Here is a 21,628-nt window from a genome sequence, read left to right as displayed (position 1 = left end):
TATGTGGCACTGAGTACATGCAGTTATCTCCTGATGTCATTTAAAAGGCCAGGAGCTACAGATATGAAAGAATGAACGCGGAATGTGTGGGATTTAGTAGTGCATTTAATAAAGTATGGAGCCCATTGACTAAATTTATGAAATTATAATAATGTTTATCTTTTCTTTTCTTCTGCTTCTGTTTATCTTTTCTGCTTTCTGCTTTCTGCTTTCTTTTCTTCCGGATGTGTAAAGGTAAATACCTTTACACATCCGGGGGAGGGGGACGGGGAGGGGGGTTGGAGGGAGGGAAATAAATATTGATGGTTACACTTGGGTAATTTAATTTTATCATTACATATTATGTCCTATGTTATGTTATGTTATTAATAAAAGTAGGAAAAGTGGGAAAATTTTGAATGATATATATGTTACCTGTACAGTTAATAGTGAAATGTATATAGTAATTATTGTTCTGTTATTTGTATTGCACTGTTATAGTATGAAAATCAATAAAGAATTACAAAAAAAAAAAAAAAAGGCCAGGAGCATCTCTGATCAGTTTACATCGCTTTGAATATCAGGCAAATTGTTTTTATCATAAGAAAATGAAGCCTCATGTGTTTCACACAAGAGATAAAACTTTTTATCACACACACTAAGGGCCTGATTCTCAAAACTGCATCCAGATTGTAGGTGGTGGTAGGCATCTTACCACCATATAACGGACCAATCGGGACACATGTTGTTTTGGGTTTTTTTTAATTGATGCGGCAAACAGCATCCGACTCAAGCCTATGGAAGTGCCTAGGCACACCTATGGATGCCTAAGGTCAGCGTAGGCATGACTTACACCAGAAGTGGCCTTAGGCATGCCTAGGCGCTTCTGTAGGTGCAAGTCAGCCTCCTTAAAACAGCAGTCTACATTTAAGGCAACTGTACAAAACATAGATGCGATTCTGGACACGCTGTAGGCGCCTGTTTTGCAGGCGCTGTTTCCAGTATCAGGCCCTATAGCTATGTTTCTTATCTCCGGTCTTAGACTATTCATTAACCAAGTGGTTTGCAAGTCTATATGAGAGATACCTACCCACCCACCCCCACCCCACAGCTAGTCAGGTTTTTAGGATAGCCACAATTAAGACATATGCAGTATATAACACACATTGTAGTTTGAATGTAGAAATAGCAAGGATAACTTAATACCAATAAATCACCCATGTATGAGTTATGCAACATTTTGAGCTGGCTCAAAGACACATAATCATGACCCCTATAGATAATACTATGAGACTACTGCTTGCGGTCAGAGGTTGTGATAGGCCAGAGGTCGGAGGTTGTGTTAGGCCAGAGCACATTACAGGGGTTCAAGGAAGGTTTAGATAGGTTCCTAAAGGATAAGGGGATTGAGGGGTACAGATAGAAGTAAAGGCAGGTTATAGAAATGGTCAGGAACCACTTCACAGTTCATAGACCTGATGGGCCGCCGCGGGAGCGGACCGCTGGGCGCGATGGACCTCTGGTCTGACCCAGTGGAGGCAACTTTTTATGTTCTTAACCTGAGTGCACATGGGGCAAGAAAAACTAGGTAAGAATGGGTGGGAATTGGGGGAAGGGGGAAAGATTGTTATTTGAGATGTTGAAAGGCTTTTAGGGGGATGAGTGGTATTGTTTCAGGGATTAGGCATGATGTAGATACCACAGAGTGGTTGCCAGATTTCCTCTTTGAAAAAAAGAGGACATCTGGCCCTTTCCATTCTGCCTCCAGTCCTGCCCTGTTCTGCCTCCGGCTCTGCTCTATTCATCCCCAGCCCTGCCACACATGAACTTCCTCGAGCACAAAGGCCACATTTGGAAGCCTTCGCACATGCGTGGATGCCAACACAATGCCAACACATGCATTTGACATCATTACGGTGATGGCTGCGCATGCGTAAAGGCTTCCAGACATGACCTCCGAGCTCAGGATTTCCAAAACCCGGACAAACTGCAGGGTTTTGGAAATTCCTCTGGGCGCCCTGATAGTCCTCTAAAAAGAGGACATATCTGGGTTTCCCCGGACGTATGGTAACCCTACCATAGAGGGTCCTGGGAAGGGTTTGTAGGTTTCTTTAAATGCTGTTGGAAAAGGTGTTGGGAGGATCAGAGTGGTATGAATACTGTCAGAGGTGGTGGTGGGGTTTATTATCCCATTAAAAGCCAATTTAATAGATACTGTAGTCAGCCCAAAATGAGGCCCCTTACTGTAGCCAGGAATCCAAAGTGTTCCTGGTGTCAACAATGCTAATTTATAAGCTCAGGATGCTCTTTTGTTTTCACATTTTTAAACCACTACACTCAATGAAAATGTTAGCAAATACCTGTGAAATTTGTCAGTGTCCTTCTAGGTATTTGACAAAACACTGCAATTAGCAGATCCTTTTGTAAAATATCTGGACATTTCAATTCCCATATCAAGGACCTGTCTAAAATGGGCTTTTTATTGTTGTGAGGAGGTATAAGTCAATTTGCTACAGAAACCCCATCTGGGATGACTGCTGTGCATAGGCAGTGGGACGTTGCTTTGTTTGGGGGGGGGGGTCCAGGAACTGCAGCCTAGTGCACGACCTCTCAGCAGCTCCTGAGTCTCCCACCATCTCCTCCTGGCACTTTAGTTTTAAATCTTCAGCAGCTGCCACATAGTGACCCCAGAAGTAGAATGAAAGGTTGTGGGGCAGGCCTGCTGTTTGATGCTGTGAGGTGACTACTCAAAGATTTAAAGCATAACACCAGGAGAAAAGTGGGCAGGATGGCTAAAACCGGCAACTGAAAATTTGGGGGGAGGCCATGGCCCCTGTGCGCCCCTCCCCCCCTAGTTCCAACACCTATGCTGTTATGGTTCTGCCCAAAACCAATATAAATCAGAAACCCTTAGATGGCAACACAGATTTAAGTCTGGATTTGTCTAGAAGAGTGTTTTTCTGTATTTATGTCTTGTGAACAAGCCTCCCTTGAGTTTTATGTTTATGTCCTATTTGAAGAGTATGTGAGAAGAAATGATTTTACCAACACCTAGCCTGACTGCAAAACAATGAGTGAATTGAAAGGCTTAGAGGCTTATCTTCGGTTTAAAGCACAAGAGGAGTGAAAGACAAATAATGCACATTTGGAACTTAAAATGTAGAAAAGGTATGGGTGGGAAATTCCCATGAGGAAACAAATCTCCATGCCCCCACCCCTCCCAGTGCTAAAGGAGTGGGCTGAGGGAAGAGGACAAAGGCCTTGTGTATTTATCCTGAAAACTCAGTTCAAGGGACTTTGGCCTAGATCAGGGGTGGACAACTCTGGTCCTCGAGGGCTGGAATCCAGTCAGGGATTTGGGTTTTGAGGATTTCCCCAATGAATATGCATTGAAAGCAGTGCATGCAAATAGATCTCATGCATATTCATTGGGGAAATCCTCAAAACCCGACTGGATTCCGGCTCTCGAGGACCGGAGTTGACCACCCCTGGCCTAGATCAACTAACAATAGTGACTCAATCGCTGTTGGCCGATTCTGATTACCCAGCACACAAGAAACCACATATCTTAAATAATCTTTTATCACTAATTCAAGGAGAATTGCATTCAGGTATGGCCAGTGGTGTATTCAAGGAGAGGTGTTGAGGCCTGGGCCTCTCCACTTTGGGCTCAGGCTTCCTTCAAAACTGCAACACCCATTCAATGGCTGTTGGGGAAGCAAAAGCCTCACCAGCTGAAGAGATCATGCTCAGTTGCCCACCAGAACAGTCAGTAATATTCTGTCAGGTACAGTAAATGAACCCTTAGAATGACCTATACCTGCACAAAATGAGCAGTGTTGAATCTTCAGAAGGACCCATTAATCTAGGATGGTAACATTTGTAGTATATTAGGAACATAAACACCAAGGAATTCAGTCAGCAGCCAAAGTCCTAGTGCCCTGGATGGATCAGTGGAATCCAGGATTGGATAGGTAAACCTCAGTTTGTTCTAAACATCTTTGTGTTAGCATAAGATCTATTCAAATGGAGAGAAAGTAGAAAACCTTATCCTTGCCTTTATTTATCATGCCCCAACCAGTTCTGAAATATCCTGTTAGCTTTAATTTGATCAATTTGAACTGAAATTAAACAAAACAGTATCATATAGTACAAAGACCATTGTAATAATGTTGCTCAGCAAACTTCTTCTAGTAGGAGAATGATGATCACTTGGGTACAGTTCTGCAAGAAATAGTCAACCAGTTGGGTACATATGCATAGAATTCTTTCCAAGTTTGTGGTGTGGTGAGGTGACTGCAATGAGTAGTTCTGGAGTAAGTGGGCTTGCTGGGATAGTTCTTTTTCTGGGGCAGTTTGTGTATGTGTGTATAGCATAGCACATATTCATCTATTCCCCCATATGCCAATGCCAGCTCAATGTGGATTACAGGCTATAAGAAAAAAAAAATAGAATGCCCTTTGAATTAAAGTTTGAATAGGAGAAAACAAAAAAAGTTTATGTAATAAACATTATTCATTTCATTACCATACATATTGTAACACTTTTGAAAAATAAATATTTTCTAAATAATCTATGATTAGAAATGGATTTTAGTTGGGGTGGGAGATTTCTCCACAGTCCTGCTCTTTGAAATGAAATGGAAGACGTAAGTAGTTCTGTTGACTTTCTCCACAAGTTCACAGGTCCCTATTTGTCATTCCCATCTCTTGGCGGGTTTTGCATGATTCTGTCCCGTGCAGAAAATTTTGAGGAGGGGCATTGTCAATGGTGTAATAAAAGGCACTTACACCTGAGTTCTGTAGATGGTAGAAAGAAGGCTGAGAAAGATATTGAATAGTAGCAGTGGCAGAACCAAGTCTTGTAACACACCACAATTCAATGAATGGACTGAGAAAACAAGACCAGCTATGAATGTCATAAAATAATAGCCCTGCAAAAAAGACACAAACTGTAGTAAGACTTGGTGTAATAATCCAATTTCAATCAGTATGTCTAGCAATAAGCTGCAATCCACTAGATCAAAAGCAGCAGACAAATTTTAAAAAAAAACCCTTTAAGGCCACTTGGATATTGTTTAATATACTATGACATTTTTGGTGGTGTCAAACTGTCTCCATGTGTTACAGTCATGACAGCACACAATACATTATTCAAATATATTAAAATTTTCTTGTATCCTTTTTCTAATCAATATCTTTGCATAACTTTATCTTAGGGTTCTTTCAGCAGCCCTGTGTTTCGATTTGCTTCATATGTACGTCAAATGACAGAAACAGTTGATTTTTCTTCAGAGTCTTTGAATCAGCTCAGCTGTCATAACTGGATACAGGTGGATTGTTCTTAACTTATAACTTATTATGGGCCTTCTTAAGACAATTTTTGGAAACAGTTTATTTTTTAAGTTTGCTATAATAAAGGGTGTGAAGACTCATCCAATCAACACATATACTCAAATATAATCCTATCCAAATATAAACTGAGGTAACTTTTTTCTCTCCCAAAAAAGGGGAAAAAAAGGTTGCCTCGAATATAAACCAGGGAGTTTATATTCAATTGCACCCAGCCCTCTTTTCCTTCCTTCCCTTCCTACCCAGTCCCTGATGCCCACCCCAGGCCTGTCTGAAACCCTGATAGTCCAGCGGTGAGCCAGAACAGGAGCGATCCTTCCCATATCCGGTCCAAGCTGACTCTAAAACATCCTGCCTTCATGACCCCTATAGACCTTATCTGTAAAATCCTGGTAGTTTTGCAGTGAAGCGGAGCAGGAACAATCTTCCTATGCTCCTGCCCCATGAGAGTCATGATCATTCATGACTGCCAAAAAAGAGGGCCTCCTGTAACTAGATGGCTGGATGATACTGGAGGGCCTTGCTGGGCTAACAAAACTTGACTTATTTTTTAATCTTTAATTCATCTTGTTGCTAGGACTTGAACCCGAGTCAATGGCATCTAACACACACATGTTAGTGAATAGCTTGTTAGTGAGTCATATCTGGGGAAGTGTGTCATGGGCATGTCACTGTGTGACAAATGCAACTTATAGAATATTGTCAGTTGTGTACACCACATGGTGTACACAAATGCATCAACTTACACCAGCCATTGACTGGCACAAGTAATCATGCCTGTTGTAAGTTTTGGCACGCCAAAGCCACTTTACTCTTGTATTCAATGATGCCTCAACACCATTATAGAATAGGCACTAAGCATACCCTACTGTACAGTAGTGCCTTAATCTAAGTAACATATAACATAGATCAGACTTATAATTTATTGTGTTAGTTTGGCCCTAATCTAGGTACCACTTTAAAGACTTTCCCCTATAACTTTAAGTTCATGAATTACTTGACTTTTCAGCTGAAAAATTAGGCTCCTAAATTTGACTGAAAATAGGGGACACATTTAGGAGCCTAACTTAGAAGATCATATTTAGTTCTGCTCTTATTGAATATGATGCCTTGTATTTTTGTTGTGCCCACTTTTATACATGCATACATTAAGGCAATTTATAAGCATCTACTTGCATAGTTAACAGTGTTTTACATGCTCAAAAACACTTTTGCTACCCCTTAGTTACTGGCAATCAGTGACATATCAAGATTTCCAACAGCTTATTCTCACAATCTCTAAACAAACAGTCTAAGTTATTTCTATAATATACCTCTACATTATGTTATGTTATGTTAATCAGGTTTTCTATTCTGCCTTTACCTATTCTGTTCAAGGTCGGATTAACATTACAAGAGATTGGGTCAGTTACGCAGGAAGTTACAATGGACAGATTGACATGGACATTCAATAGGGTTGCTAGTACAGTAGATCAGTACAGCTATTAATACAGCTAGATCATAGTTTTAAATACATAGCTTCTATTACAAGTGGGTCATTGTTGGCTCTTCATTTTGCCTCAGAAGTTGTATTATCGGTAGCTTACAGCTTTAAAATCATTAATTCTGGCTCCTATGATTTTCTTCCATACCTCTTTAAAGCAAACTCATTACCTTCCATCTTTCCTGAACATACAGCATAGATGTCAGACTTTCCCATCATTTACGCTGATGAACTTGAATAGTTGACAATTCTTTCATTAATATTCAAAAATTACAGTGCTATTTGCTACACATTTTATTTCCCTGCAAATCAAACATGCATACAAATGAAACGGCAATTTGTCTTTCTGTCAATTTTCCAGCAACATCACGAGCTGGCCACTAGGGAGAGCTCAAGAATAATTTCATCACTTCCAACTGTTCAAGGAGCCCCAGGAAAACTGAACTGCAAGGGACTGAAGATAAATGAAGGTCTCATGCAATTATAGTTCTCTATCACAGAAGGGACATTGAAACATATGGATTCTCATGTAAGGAAAGAAAATCCCACTCTGGATAATTGGAAGTGATGGGAGGTGAGGGGAGTATGGAGATATCTGCAGTCATCAACATGGTTTAAAAAGCCAATGCTGGCAAACTGTATCCATAGTACTTAAAAGTTGACTATCCCTTTGCAACCAAATCAACATAGAAAACACATGATCATGGTTAATATTGATGGAAGATGAGGAGATGTGGGCATGAAAGAAGAGAATGAAAGCAGGAATGATAGGGTGATACACAAAAATTAAAGATAGGCGGGTGGGACTGAAGACAAGAGATGGAAAAAATGTAGAGAAACAGATTTTAAGAGAAGGAAAAGAGAGAAAAGAAGTGAGGAAGTGAAAGAATAGACCAGGTGATCAGAGTCAATTGTAATAGTGGTAATAATTATAAAAGTAATAACAACCATGTTTTGTGCAGTTTTTTTACTCTATATGTGCCAGCTATTTTATTCCACTTGTCCCGGTAAATGTATTCCTTTTTTTCTTAGTTTACCCCTTTTTATAAAGCTGTGTTAAGCTTTTTTTTATCGCCTGCTGCAACGGATATTAACTCTGATACTCACAGGAATTCTAAGCGTGTCGAAGTTAATACCGCCATGGTCGGTGATTAAAAAGTCTAACACAGATTTATAAAAGGAGCCCTTATTTATACAAGTTTTATATCCTGTCTACAAGTTAATGAAAACAAACAAAACTATTCTTTAAACATCTGATTTATACGGCCAATTATTTACATTTTAAAAGTCTAATTTTCAGAATAACAACATATTAAAGAATTATAATATTTTCAGGAAGTCAGAAAAATAATTCCATCATTTTTAAAGCAAAACAAAACAGTTTTGGAAATCCTTGCTCTTAAGAGACTGTTTGCTAAAGTAAAATATGAGTTTTTGTACTTATCACATGTTAATTATAAAATCTTAAAGCCACAGTAGCTTCCACTAATGTCTTTCTTCCTCACATCTGATATGATAGCTTAGGGATTTGCTAAGCCAGGGTTGTCCAACGTTGGTCCTCGAGGGCCACGATCCAGTCAGGTTTTTAGGATTTCCCCAATGAATTTGCATGAGATCTATTTACTTGCACTGCTTCCATTGCATGCAAATAGATCTCATGCATATTCATTTGGGAAATCCTGAAAACCCGACCTGGCGAGGGCTTAGGTTAGACACCCCTGTGCTAAGCTATGATCTTGTCAGGTATTTTCACCTTCACATGGCTAGGATCACTAAGCTTTCATGGTAGGAACCCCAGAACTAAAAGAAAGCAGCTGTGTAAAAGCCCTATGCTCATCTTCCAGAGGTCATGGGTTCAAATCCCAGCATCTATTTTAATTGTGACATTCTACCTTGCAGGTGCACCTTGATGCTCTCACAGTGAGGTGAGCATTGTGCAACTGCACACCTCCATTTGCAATGAAGATCTGTATCTGTTTTTTTCAGTTTTTAAGCTTTTGTAAATGAAGTTATGCATGTAATCTATATATTTTTTTCATGTGCTTTCCTTGCTTTCAGTAATGAGCTTATTGGAGCACTGTTTAGTCAGAAAAAAAGGTAGCTTTTTAGCAAGAAGCATAAAGCTGTGTTTTTCATGTGATGTGCTTCAGTTAATGGATCTTTTCCTCTAATTAGCAAATAGCATTGCTGTTTGTCCACAAAAATAGAAGATTATGCATGCAATATATCTGTTGTGATGTGCCCTGTTTATGTGGTGCCTTATTAAATGTATTTTGAGCTTAATAAAGCACAAATAAAAACCCAGAGAGCTATTTAGCAGATCGCATTAAGGATGTCCAAACTGTGCCTAAGTTCCATCCACAGAACTCAAGTCTATCTGAAGCCCAAACTATGCTGAAAAGTAGACTTCCTTTACAATGCCTATAGGACCTAGTTTTACAATTGCTTTGCAATTTGCTAGCTTACTGTGTAGCACGCTGGTTAAACCTACAGCCTTCTACCCTAATGTTGCTGGTTTGAATCCCAGTCACTCTCTCTTATGGAAGAGAAATAAATAAAAGCATTAAACACATCCAACTCCCAGTATCACAATTATAATAAAAAACACCATAAAATCACCATTCTAATAATGTCACAATAATAAAATATTATAACATTAAGAATATTTTTGGATGTCTAAATCTTGCCTAAAACCCGATTCTCTGAAATTCTCAAACCCGATTCTCAAAAATTTGGACATCAAAACAGTGCTGAACATCGCTGAGTGAAATTCTACAAAGGATGCCTATCTTGGATGCCCAAACTGCGCCTACCTTTTGGCGCGCTTTGCAGAATCAGGTTCTTAATGCATAAAACAAACACTTAAATTAATTGCTGACCGATGAGGAGACTCGCCACAAAAATTCAAACTTCACATGAAATATGCTGTTCGAGTGTAGCCGTTGAGGTCTGGTTATGAAATGTTTCTGAATCATTTTGAACTTCTTTAAGTGATATACTCATGAAGAAATTATGAAGACTTGAGATATATTATACAAATTTGCTATGGATTAAGGTAGTGTTGGATATTATGATTACAAGTATTGTTTCCCTCAGAATCTTTGTTTGAGATTCCAGCCTTAAGAAATAGGGCTCCTTTTACTAAGGTGCGCTAAGCGTTTTAGTGCGCACTAAATATTAGCGTGTGCTAACCACGCGCTAAATGCTAATGCGTGCATGTTAGTCTATGGACTTGTTAGCGGTTACCGCACTCTAATATTTAGCGCACACTAAACGCGTGTTAAAACGCTTAGCGCACCTTAGTAAAACAGGAGGATAGTGATGGGCAGAGAATGATCATTCCTGCGCTAACCTATTAGCATATCTACATTTCCATGTGCTAACTGGTTAACACAGAGATAACATAGGAGCTCATACTACTGGTGATTTTAGAAAACATGCATGCACTAATAACAATATTAGTTCATGGCCACTGATGCAAATATCATAGAAAACACCAATAATAGCTCATGATTCACTTCACTCTTCATTGGGCTACTGTATTTTTATTATTCATAATTTTCACTGGCTTTTGAAAAGCTGTGGTAAAGATTTCTACAGCAGGCCGGTGAGGTAAATGTTCCGGTGCTCATATAATTTTCCTTGCCGGTCTGCGGTGGAAACCTCTACTGCAGCTTAGTAAAAGAGCCTTTTTATCATATAAAATTTCATAGTCTCTTACTATTTATTTATCTATATATATAAAATCGGAGGTATGTATGTGTGTATGTGTGTGTGTATGTGTGTATGTGCCGCGATCACGCAAAAACGGCTTGACCGATTTGAACGAAACTTGGTATGCAGATCCCTCACTACCTGGGATGATATGTTCTGGGGGTCTCGCGGCCCACCTGCACACGTTGGCGGAGCTATAAACATAAAATCAGATTTCACCCATTCATGTCAATGTAAAAAAATGTAAAAAGCTGCCATTCTCACAGTAATTCAAAAACGGCTTGACCGATTTGAACGAAACTTGGTATGCAGATCCCTCACTACCTGGGGTGATATGTTCTGGGGGTCTTGCGGCCCACCTGCACACGTGGGCGGAGCTACAAACAGAACATCAGATTTCACCCATTCATGTAAATGGAAAAAAAGTAAAAAGCTGCCATTCTCACAGTAATTCAAAAACGGCTTGACCGATTTGAACGAAACTTGGTATGCAGATCCCTCACTACCTGGGGTGATATGTTCTGGGGGTCTCACGGCCCACCTGCACACATGGGCGGAGCTACAAACAGAACATCAGATTTCACCCATTCATGTCAATGGAAAAAATGTAAACAGCTGCCATTCTCACAGTAAATCTAAAACGGCTTGACCGATTTGAACGAAACTTGGTATGCAGATCCCTCACTAACTGGGGTGATATGTTCTGGGGGTCTCTTCACCCAAGAATTTATATGTTCTTGCTCCTGGAGGTGAAACTAAAAATGTTTTTTATAATCAAATTTTGTGTTAGTTGTATTGTATTCATTTTGTCAAATATTTCACATTATAATTTGAATATTGTACTTTTTATAAAGCTGTAAAAAAATAATTTCATTCACCACTATAAAGTATCTTTATTTGAATCCATTTACAGTGTTATTGCTATAATTAAATACCCGTGCAACGCCGGGGCATCAGCTAGTACATATATATATAGAGAGAGAGAGTTTAACTTTTGTTCTTCTTGTCAATTATCAGTTTTCAAAGGACAATGGTCAAGGTTGCTGGTCCCTTGACAATTGATAATCAACAAGAACAAAAGATAAGTTGTATTACTTATGTATTTAAAAAAAAAAAAAATCCACCTGCAAAATATAAGTAAGAAACAATGAAATTTTATCTGACCAGATTATCTATATATATAAAATCGGAGGTATGTATGTGTGTATGTGCCGCGATCACGCAAAAACAGCTTGACCGATTTGAACGAAACTTGGTATGCAGATCCCTCACTACCTGGGATGATATGTTCTGGGGGTCTCGTGGCCCACCTGAACACGTGGGCGGAGATACAAACATAAAATCAGATTTCACCCATTCATGTCAATGGAAAAAATGTAAAAAGCTGCCATTCTCACAGTAATTCAAAAACGGCTTGACCGATTTGAACGAAACTTGGTATGCAGATCCCTCACTACCTGGGGTGATATGTTCTGGGGGTCTCGCGGCCCACCTGCACATGTGGGCGGAGCTACAAACAGAAAATCAGATTTCACCCATTCATGTCAATGGAAAAAAATGTAAAAAGCTGCCATTCTCACAGTAATTCAAAAACGGCTTGACCGATTTGAACGAAACTTGGTATGCAGATCCCTCACTACCTGGGGTGATATGTTCTGGGGGTCTCACGGCCCACCTGCACACGTGGGCGGAGCTACAAACAGAACATCAGATTTCACCCATTCATGTCAATGGAAAAAATGTAAACAGCTGCCATTCTCACAGTAAATCTAAAACGGCTTGACCGATTTGAACGAAACTTGGTATGCAGATCCTTCACTAACTGGGGTGATATGTTCTGGGGGTCTCTTCACCCAAGAATTTATATGATCTTGCTCCTGGAGGTGAAACTAAAAATGTTTTTTATAATCAAGTTTTGTGTTAGTTGTATTGTATTCATTTTGTCAAATATTTCACATTATAATTTGAATATTGTACTTTTTATAAAGCTGTAAAAAAATAATTTCATTCACCACTATAAAGTATCTTTATTTGAATCCATTTACAGTGTTATTGCTATAATTAAATACCCGTGCAACGCCGGGGCATCAGCTAGTACATATATATATAGAGAGAGAGAGTTTAACTTTTGTTCTTCTTGTCAATTATCAGTTTTCAAAGGACTATGGTCAAGGTTGCTGGTTCCTTGACAATTGATAATCAACAAGAACAAAAGATAAGTTGTATTACTTATGTATTTTGAAAAAAAAAAATCCACCTGCAAAATATAAGTAAGAAACAATGAAATTTTATCTGACCAGATTATCTATATATATAAAATCGGAGGTATGTATGTGTGTATGTATGTGTGTATGTGCCGCGATCACGCAAAAACAGCTTGACCGATTTAAACGAAACTTGGTATGCAGATCCCTCGCTACCTGGGATGATATGTTCTGGGGGTCTCGTGGCCCACCTGCACACGTGGGCGGAGATACAAACATAAAATCAGATTTCACCCATTCATGTCAATGGAAAAAATGTAAAAAGCTGCCATTCTCACAGTAATTCAAAAACGGCTTGACCGATTTGAACGAAACTTGGTATGCAGATCCCTCACTACCTGTGGTGATATGTTCTCGGGGTCCCACAGCCCACCTGCACACGTGGGCGGAGCTACAAACAGAAAATCAGATTTCACCTATTCATGTCAATGGAAAAAATGTAAAAAGCTGCCATTCTCACAGTAATTCAAAAACGGCTTGACCGATTTGAACGAAACTTGGTATGCAGATCCCTCACTACCTGGGGTGATATGTTCTGGGGGTCTCGTGGCCCACCTGCACATGTGGGCGGAGCTACAAACAGAAAATCAGATTTCACCCTTTCATGTCAATGGAAAAAATGGAAAAAGCTGCCATTCTCACAGTAATTCAAAAACGGCTTGACCGATTTGAACGAAACTTGGTATGCAGATCCCTCACTACCTGGGGTGATATGTTCTGGGGGTCTCGCGGCCCACCTGCACACGTGGGCGGAGCTACAAACAGAAAATCAGATTTCACCCATTCATGTCAATGGAAAAAATGTAAAAAGCTGCCATTCTCACAGTAATTCAAAAACGGCTTAACCGATTTGAACGAAACTTGGTATGCAGATCCCTCATTACCTCGGGTGATATGTTCTGGGGGTCTCGCAGCCCACCTGCACACATGGGCGGAGCTACAAACATAAAATCAGATTTCACCCATTCATGTCAATGGAAAGAATGTAAAAAGCTGCCGTTCTCACTGTAATTCAAAAACGGCTTGACCGATTTGAACGAAACTTGGTATGCAGTTCCCTCACTACATGGGGTGATATGTTCTGGGGGTCTCACGGCCCACAACTCTATGTTGCTTGCTCAAGGGTGGGTTCACCCAAGAATTTATATGTTCTTGCTCCAGGAGGTGAAACTAAAATTGTTGTTTATAATCACGTTTTGCGTTAGTTGTATTGTATTCATTTTGTCAAATATTTCACATTATAATTTGAATATTGTACTTTTTATTATGCTGTAAAAAATTATTTTCATTCACCACTATAAAGTATCTTTATTTGAATCCATTTACAGTGTTATTGCTATAATTAAATACCCGTGCAACGCCGGGGCATCAGCTAGTGAATAATAAAAATACAATAGCTCAGTGAAGAGTGAGGTGAGTCATGAGTCACTGCAAGTATGCTCATGTGAAATAAGTCACCACTGAGGGCAAAAATATAAGGTGCATTATGTAGGATCAGTGCACAAATCCCAAAAACAGCATATGAGGTTTCTGATATAACATTTTTTAGCGCTGGGACTTTAATGTAGAAAAAGCAGAAAAAAAGGCATGCTATGTTCACCTTTTGCTGCAGGTTAGTGAAAGGACCTCTAAGAAAGCTTTGTGCAGTACAAAAAAAAAAACTAGTTATGGGGAAAAAAAAACAGAAATTGGAAAAGTGCAGCACAATATTCACTCCATTAGTTACAGTAGCATAAATAAACAACACACATTGCTGTGAGCATTGGTTCACCTTCATTTTTGCCCTGATATTCCACAAATTGCTGAAGGGGCTTGGCTTCTCCAGAGGCAGTTTCTTCACCATAGAAGGCAATCAGATGCAAGGACTGGGAAGTGGGTTCTTTCACAAAGACCTTAAACAGCAGGGCAGGGGGGTGTGTGTGTGGAATTCAGTGTTCCTGCCTCATATGGACTAATTAGCAGTCAAGGGAAGTTCAAAGAGTGCAGATGTAAGAAGCTACTTAGGACATAATTCTAATGAGCCTCAAGGCTGAAGAAATAATGTGAGTACAGTACTATTGAAAAAAAGGTATCAGAAATAGCCAGCGGTACATTAATCTTCCCCCCCCCCAAAAAAAAGAGGGGGAAGCAATATTATTCTTAGCTACATAAATGGCTCAAAAGCCTTTTATAGAAATCTTGTCCCATCTCTAGCATCATGCTCACCTGTGTTTTCAAATTGAGCTGACACTTAAGGAGACTCCTGAAAAGTGCAACTTATACAATGCTAAGTGATGATGGAGCTCATTTTCAAAAAAGGAAAAAAATCCAAAATGTGGCATAAAGGGGCAGATGCATGTTTTTCTTCCTAAACCTTTCCAATTTGCTATTTTTTTCCCCCATGTTCTAGACAGATTTCTATGGTAGTTGTCTGCAGTGCATCTAAATCTCCAGGGGGCGTGTTAGAGGAGTGGTTTGGGCGAGTCTAGGGCAGGCTTTAGATTTGGACAGTTTTCTGCAATAATCAAACAATTTAGAAAAGGTCCAGGGCACAGTTTGTTCATTTGGGCCAAACCTGTTTAAAAAATGAATAAGTGCCAAACAGCTGCCAAAACTGACCTGATGACCATTAGAAGGATGAAGACATGACCTCCCCACACTCCCCCAGCCTGGCCCAGAACTTTCTCTCCAACATCAGAATTGACGTCGGTGGGGGGGGGGGAAGGCTTGTGGACTAGTTGCTTGTGCAGTCACTGCACGCGCCTGGCCCGTCTCTGTTGCTGCATTGGTGGCAGGGGAATGGAGTGTGGCAGTGTAGGCAGGGAAGGGAGGGAGGAGGAGAATGGAGTATGGCAGCTTCGGGGGTGGGGTGGGGAGACAGGGAGAAATCTGCGGCAGCGGTGGTGGTGGCTTCAGTGAGGGGACAGGCAGGGAGAGAACCCGGGTGGCAGCCAGCCCACGTACTCCCAACAGGCGGCCCATGTACCCCCTGGGGTACGCATACCACAGGTTGAGAAACACTGGTCTAGTGGATGGTGTAATCAATCATAGGCCCAAAGAAAAACTTATGATTTGTCAAAATGTATATAAAAACCGAAGAAACAATTGGCAACAAAATTTTCAATCTCACTCAGGATAAACACCGGTGCCCAAATCCAATACTAATATACAGACTTCAGTACGGGTAAACCAAACATATCATTTTTCAGTTTCTTTACCCCAGGCAGACAACCCATAGGTGACTAGCACCAGACAATAAGTCTAAATAAGTCCTACCCCATACATCATTAAAGTCTTGTTTAATTTAAATCTTTTTAAATATTGATAAAATTATCTGTAACCAAAAACTTTTTTCCCCAAAAAAGACACACAGTGTTATTTTCAATGAATGGGAAATAAATGAATATAATTATGTGGAGTTGTAAATCCCCCCAAACTATCTTAATGTGAAAAAAGTCATCAAAATAAATATAATATAATGAAAATGTTGTACCCATAAAATGATCCAACTTAGCCGAGTCCCATAGGAATACTGTTACCACTCGACAGAGCTCCGTTTCGATTCTTTCGTCAGGAGCAGAGACAAATCAGTCCTTCTATGAAAAAGTAGGCAAAAATAATCCTCCTTGTACATTCGGACTTGACAATCAAACCCAAGAGTGCATCCAGGGTTTAACTCAAACAATACTGAACTGGACGGGATTGAAAATTTTGTTGCCAATTATTTCTTCGGTAATCAATCATAAACATGGGGACTCAGGCCCATATCCCACTTTAACTGCTACATTTATGGTGGAATATGTGAGCCTTCCAAAATCCACCCAAATCCCACTGTACCCATACATAGGTGACACTTGCAGGCAACACTCCCTCCAGTGGCATAGCGAGGGTGAGTGGCGCCCGGGGTGGTGGTGCCCCTCCCCCGCACTCCTTGGTGCACACACCCCCTACCTTTTTAACTTTGGCACAAGCAACCACCAACATGTTGCCCGCGTCGGCTTCAGCGCTCTTCTCTAATGTCACTTCCTAGGCGCGGGGTCCTGGAAGTGACATCAGAGAGAGCGCTGAAGCCAATACGGGCAGCAAGTTGGTGGCTGCTTGCGCCAAAGTTAAAAAAATACAGGGAAGGGAAGGATCACACATGCGGCAGGGGGAGGAGTGGGGAGTGAGGTGGGGAGGAGGAGGAGAGGTGCTGGCGCCCCGAGCAAGATGGTGCCCGGGGCGGACCGCCTCCCCCTTTACTACGCCGCTGACTCCCTCTAAGGATTAGCTGGGTGCAAGCAAATTTTCTCTCATGCGAGTGGAAATTTATCAACTTTCTTTTTTTCATGTGAGCAACAAATTCTAAAAACCTGAATAATTAACATGCTGACAGCACCGTGGGAAACAAAAGATAAGCTATAATTTTATACATTTTTTTTTTAAAGTGAATATAAGCAGAAGAGGCTCTAGCCCAGTTAAATCACAGTGAGTGGATTATCCCCAGATTTTCAGTAACACCTAACTGCACAGTGCTACTGAATATCTTGCAACATTGTCTGACTAGTTCCAGGGTGGGGTCAGGGCAATGCCAGGATTTACCTGGCTACTGGAAATATTCAGTCTACAAACCAGGTAAGTATCCGGATAGTTAGAACAACAAATAGGTAGCCCTAACTTAATCTGGACATTTGCCTGGGTATCAGCGGCCACCTATGATCTAGATATTTAATGCCGATGTATGGAATAGGCCCAGCCAGTTCACCACCAGTGACTGAATATCACAGGAAGAAATATTATCATCTGTATCTATTTTTATGTAAAAAAATATGCATGCTTTGAAGAAGCACAAATACTTTCACTACCTCTATAGGCAATTTTCAAAATGTAAATAAGAATTGTAGGTCCTCATTTGGCAGCATATGACAAAGCTACCTCTAAAGGTCAAAGCCACCATTTTTTTATCCAAGGATTGCTCCTGCTTCCCACTAACCCACCAGGGATAACCCTAAAGGTTGAGGAGAGTGGAGGTACTCATCAGGAGTACTTCAAGGATGTTGATCATGGTTTGGGGAGGCAGCTCAAGGATTATTGAAGGGCTGTACTCTTTTTTTTTTTTAATACAAGGAACCACAGTAACTGCGGTATTTACTGCATGATTTAAAGGCATTTACCATGTGGTAAATGTCTGTTTGGTGTGATAACTACAGGGAAGATGGTAGTCATGCCCCCCAAGAGTTACCACACAGGTTTTACAGTTACTGTGCATGAAATTTTACAACTAATGTGTGGTGGCTTCAAAATTTGACCAAAGACATAGGACTATTTTCAGCTGACATCTGCAATTGTTGTGATGTCAAGTAAGATTGAAATATCTTTTCTTGCCAGTTTAAGACTGGACACTATTCCTAATCCAAAGAACAATATACAATTCATAATCAAAATTATAAAACAGAAGAGATGTAGTAGCATATTTTGTTACTGAATTATTAATTACACCTGATACAAGATTATTATATGGTCTAGATGTGGGTCAAAATGTCAATTGAGCAATGATGTGGCTTTAAACTAAGTTTAATTAAGACTATAAACTATAAAAGGCATCGGGACAGTCTTACTGATAACAAAAGAAAACTATATTGCCAAACATTACTGAAATAAAAAGGGCTCTGAGTCTGAACCATAACAGAGTGATTTCTCCGCTGTAACGTATAATTTTAGACAAAAGCACTCAAGTGCTGCGCACAGTCTTGTTATCTATGGTCAACCATGGTCAAGTCACTTAACCCTCTCTTGCCTCAGGTACAAATGTAGATTGTAAGTCCTCTGGAGATAGGAAAATACAGTGTTCCGTGAAAGTCCCTTGCCTTGAAGTACCACTGGAGAGGCATGAGCTAAATGCTTAATGCAGTGTTTTTCAACCTTTTTTGGGCAAAGGCACACTTGTTTCATGAAAAAAATCACGAGGCACACCACCATTAGAAAATGTTAAAAAATTTAACTCTGTGCCTACATTGACTATATATAAAGTAATTCTCTTGAATAGGAATCAAATAAACACAAAGAAAGTATTTTATAATTACTTTATTATGAAATATTAAGTAAACAGAATAGTGAAAAATTATAAAATACTTTATTCAGTGCGAAACCTGGGCCTGTTTGGCTGAACACAAAGCTGATATTCTGGCTGGAATCGAAGAAAGACACACACGTAGCTCTTCGTCAACAGCTCTCAGTCTCTCTCTGTATTTGGTTTTTATAGCATACAAAAATAGACAAATATACCCTCCATCCTTTTTATTAAACCACAATAGCAGTTTTTAGCGCAGGGAGCTGCGCTGAATGCCCAGCGCTGCTCTTGACGCTCATAGGCTCCCTGCGCTAAAAACCACTATTGCGGTTTAGTAAAAGGTGACCATATTGTAAAATATAGACAGCAGATATAAATTCAGAACTGTGCATAGTAAGTGAAGGGAAGTTTTCATCTCTGGGAATTTACCCAGTTAACTATTAAGTTATTTGGGCAAATTCCTTTGAAAACTGTGGTAATACTGCCTCCACTTTGCTAAATTTAAAATAAAATCATTTTTCCTACCTTGTCTGGTGATTTCTGGTTGCACTTTCTTCTTCTGACTGTGCATCCAATCTTTCTTCCCTTCTATCAGCCTGTATGCTTTCTCTCCTCCACACCTCATTCCCTCCCCCAACTTTTTCTTCCTCTCTCCCTGACCTTTCTTTCTTTTTTTCTGTTTCTCTTCTTTCCTTCTGTTTCCCTGCCTGCCCCCTTTCTTTCTTTCTCCCTGCCATTCCCCAAGCCACTGCCACTGCCGCTGCCATCGGGGAACAGGACCCACCAATGGATAACAGGCCCCAAAGCCGACGCCGACGCATGCTCTCCCTGACGTCAATTCTGCAATCGGAGAGGAAGTTCCGCCCAGCCAGACAGCGATTGGCTGGCCCGAACTTCCTCTCCGACTGCAGAATTGACGTCGGGGAGAAGAAGACTTATCGGCTCGATAGATTAGATCGCCAAGACAAAGTGAGTCCTGGGTGATCGACTCACTTTGCCTTGGCGAGCTACTGGCACCCCTGCCTCCGGGCCCCTGAATGCAGGACTGGTAGTACTGCCCTGATGGTGGCCCTGCGGCACACCAGGCAACATCTCACGGCACACTAGTGGAACAGCGGTTGAAAAACACTGGCTTAATGTATGAAAAGTACTTCTGGCCTCTGAAGTAATGATGTGGAAGCTTCTGAGTAGGTCATTCGACCCAAACATGAGATGAAAACCTGATCTGCAAAAAACACCTTACCAGCTTGAACCTATCAATACTAGGTCTACCTCTCCAACCTTCCCCATATTTCAAGAAATGGAGAAAAGAGTTATTTCTTCCTGAAAAATAATCAGAACAGGCTCTGCCAATAGACAGGCTAGCCATCATGATCCAGCACAAGAGAAGCAAATGGTACATGGCCTCTTAGTACATGTGTACTTAGACTTGTTGAATTATGCCCTTTCTGGCTTCTTGTTTTGGAACAGCCAAAACATGGTGACCCTTGAGCATGGGTATACTGTATACTCAGAGATAATATTTCTGGTGCTCTGCCTATGGCCTGGCTGCCCTGAGTAGGCCTGTTCTTACTATAGGAAGCAAAGCCTGGTCAGGCCTGCCTAGTACCTAGATGGGAGACCACCTGAGAATACCAGGTGCTGTAGGCTGAGAGACCCTAAGTTGGGCAGTGTAAGATTTGGGATGGGGAGATGTTGCAGCAGACAAGCCCCCAATGATGTAAGGTGGCGGCCTTATAATCCGCAAGGTCCTGGTTCAATGCAGGCAGCAGAGGCATAGTGGAGCCACACACTACATGGGGGAAGGCAATGGCAAACCATTCCTGTACTCTGCTCTGCAACATCACAGGGTGGATTTCTCACTGTGCATGTTGCCATGAGTTAGTGACCAACTCAGGGAAAGATTCTCAAAACTTTAGCGTGGTTGGTAAACCAGCTTTAACCAGTTTAGCATTCATGTATTTTAGCAGCGGATTATCAACAGAGCTTACCATGGTCTTTTTCCAAGTTTCCTAGCAGTCTCCAACTCTGCCATGCAAATGTATTAAAACAAGGTCATTAATATTTAAATGAGCACTCCAGGTGATTCTCTATTATTGCTGGGTGATTCCCTAACCTCGCTGTCCTACATTTGCAAGCAAAATTTTCAGGCAGTTCTGAGCTGTCCTAGCCTTACTTTCTAGTTAGTGCCTGAGCGCTGATTGGATGAGGCACTGACAGGAAAGTAAGGCTTGACAGCTCAGACCTGTCAGAAAATGTTGCCGTACTCAAGCAACCCCTCCCCCTCCCGGTAGTCAAGAAATCCCCTCTCCCCAACAACCCCCCGGCAGCAGGAGAGATGCCTACTCCCTCCTGCTGCATAGTAACCCCCCCAACACCAACACCCCCCAACAGTAGAAGGAATGCCCACTCCCTCCAACCACTGCCTTAATACCCCCGATGATCCTCCTCCTCCTTACCTTGTTTACGAAGGCCATCTTGCGGGATGCCTCCTACCTCCGTCCAGTAGGCCTGCCTCTTCAAAATGGTGGGCCTTCTCTTCCCCATTGTTTCCTGGGATGTTCTGGGAAGGAGCCTAAGGCTCTTATTGGTCCAGGTTGCTTAAGGCCCCTCCTGTGGGAAGGGCCTTAGATATCTGAGCCAATCAGAGCCTTAGGACCTACCTGGATTCACTAGGGAGGGGCTTACGGCTCTGATTGGCCCAGGTTGCTTAAGGCCCCAACTCCCCCAAACCCATGACCCCTCCAGACGCCTTTATTCCTGATACCTCCCCCAAATCTCCAACCTCCCGAACCCCTCCCCCCCCAT

General features: G+C 41.0%; 1 pseudogene; it reads right to left on the bottom strand.

The window, feature by feature from the left end:
* The window catches only part of LOC117366830, a 43,863-nt pseudogene extending 22,566 nt beyond the window's left edge, over window positions 1-21,297 (bottom strand).
* Window positions 21,298-21,628: the final 331 nt, after the last annotated feature.

Source organism: Geotrypetes seraphini, chromosome 1 (genome assembly GCF_902459505.1).
Source record: "Geotrypetes seraphini chromosome 1, aGeoSer1.1, whole genome shotgun sequence".
In the NCBI taxonomy this organism is placed as follows: Eukaryota; Metazoa; Chordata; class Amphibia; order Gymnophiona; family Dermophiidae; genus Geotrypetes; species Geotrypetes seraphini.
The sequence above is the reverse complement of the archived record's forward strand: the minus strand, read 5'-3'. Positions and strand labels throughout refer to the sequence as shown.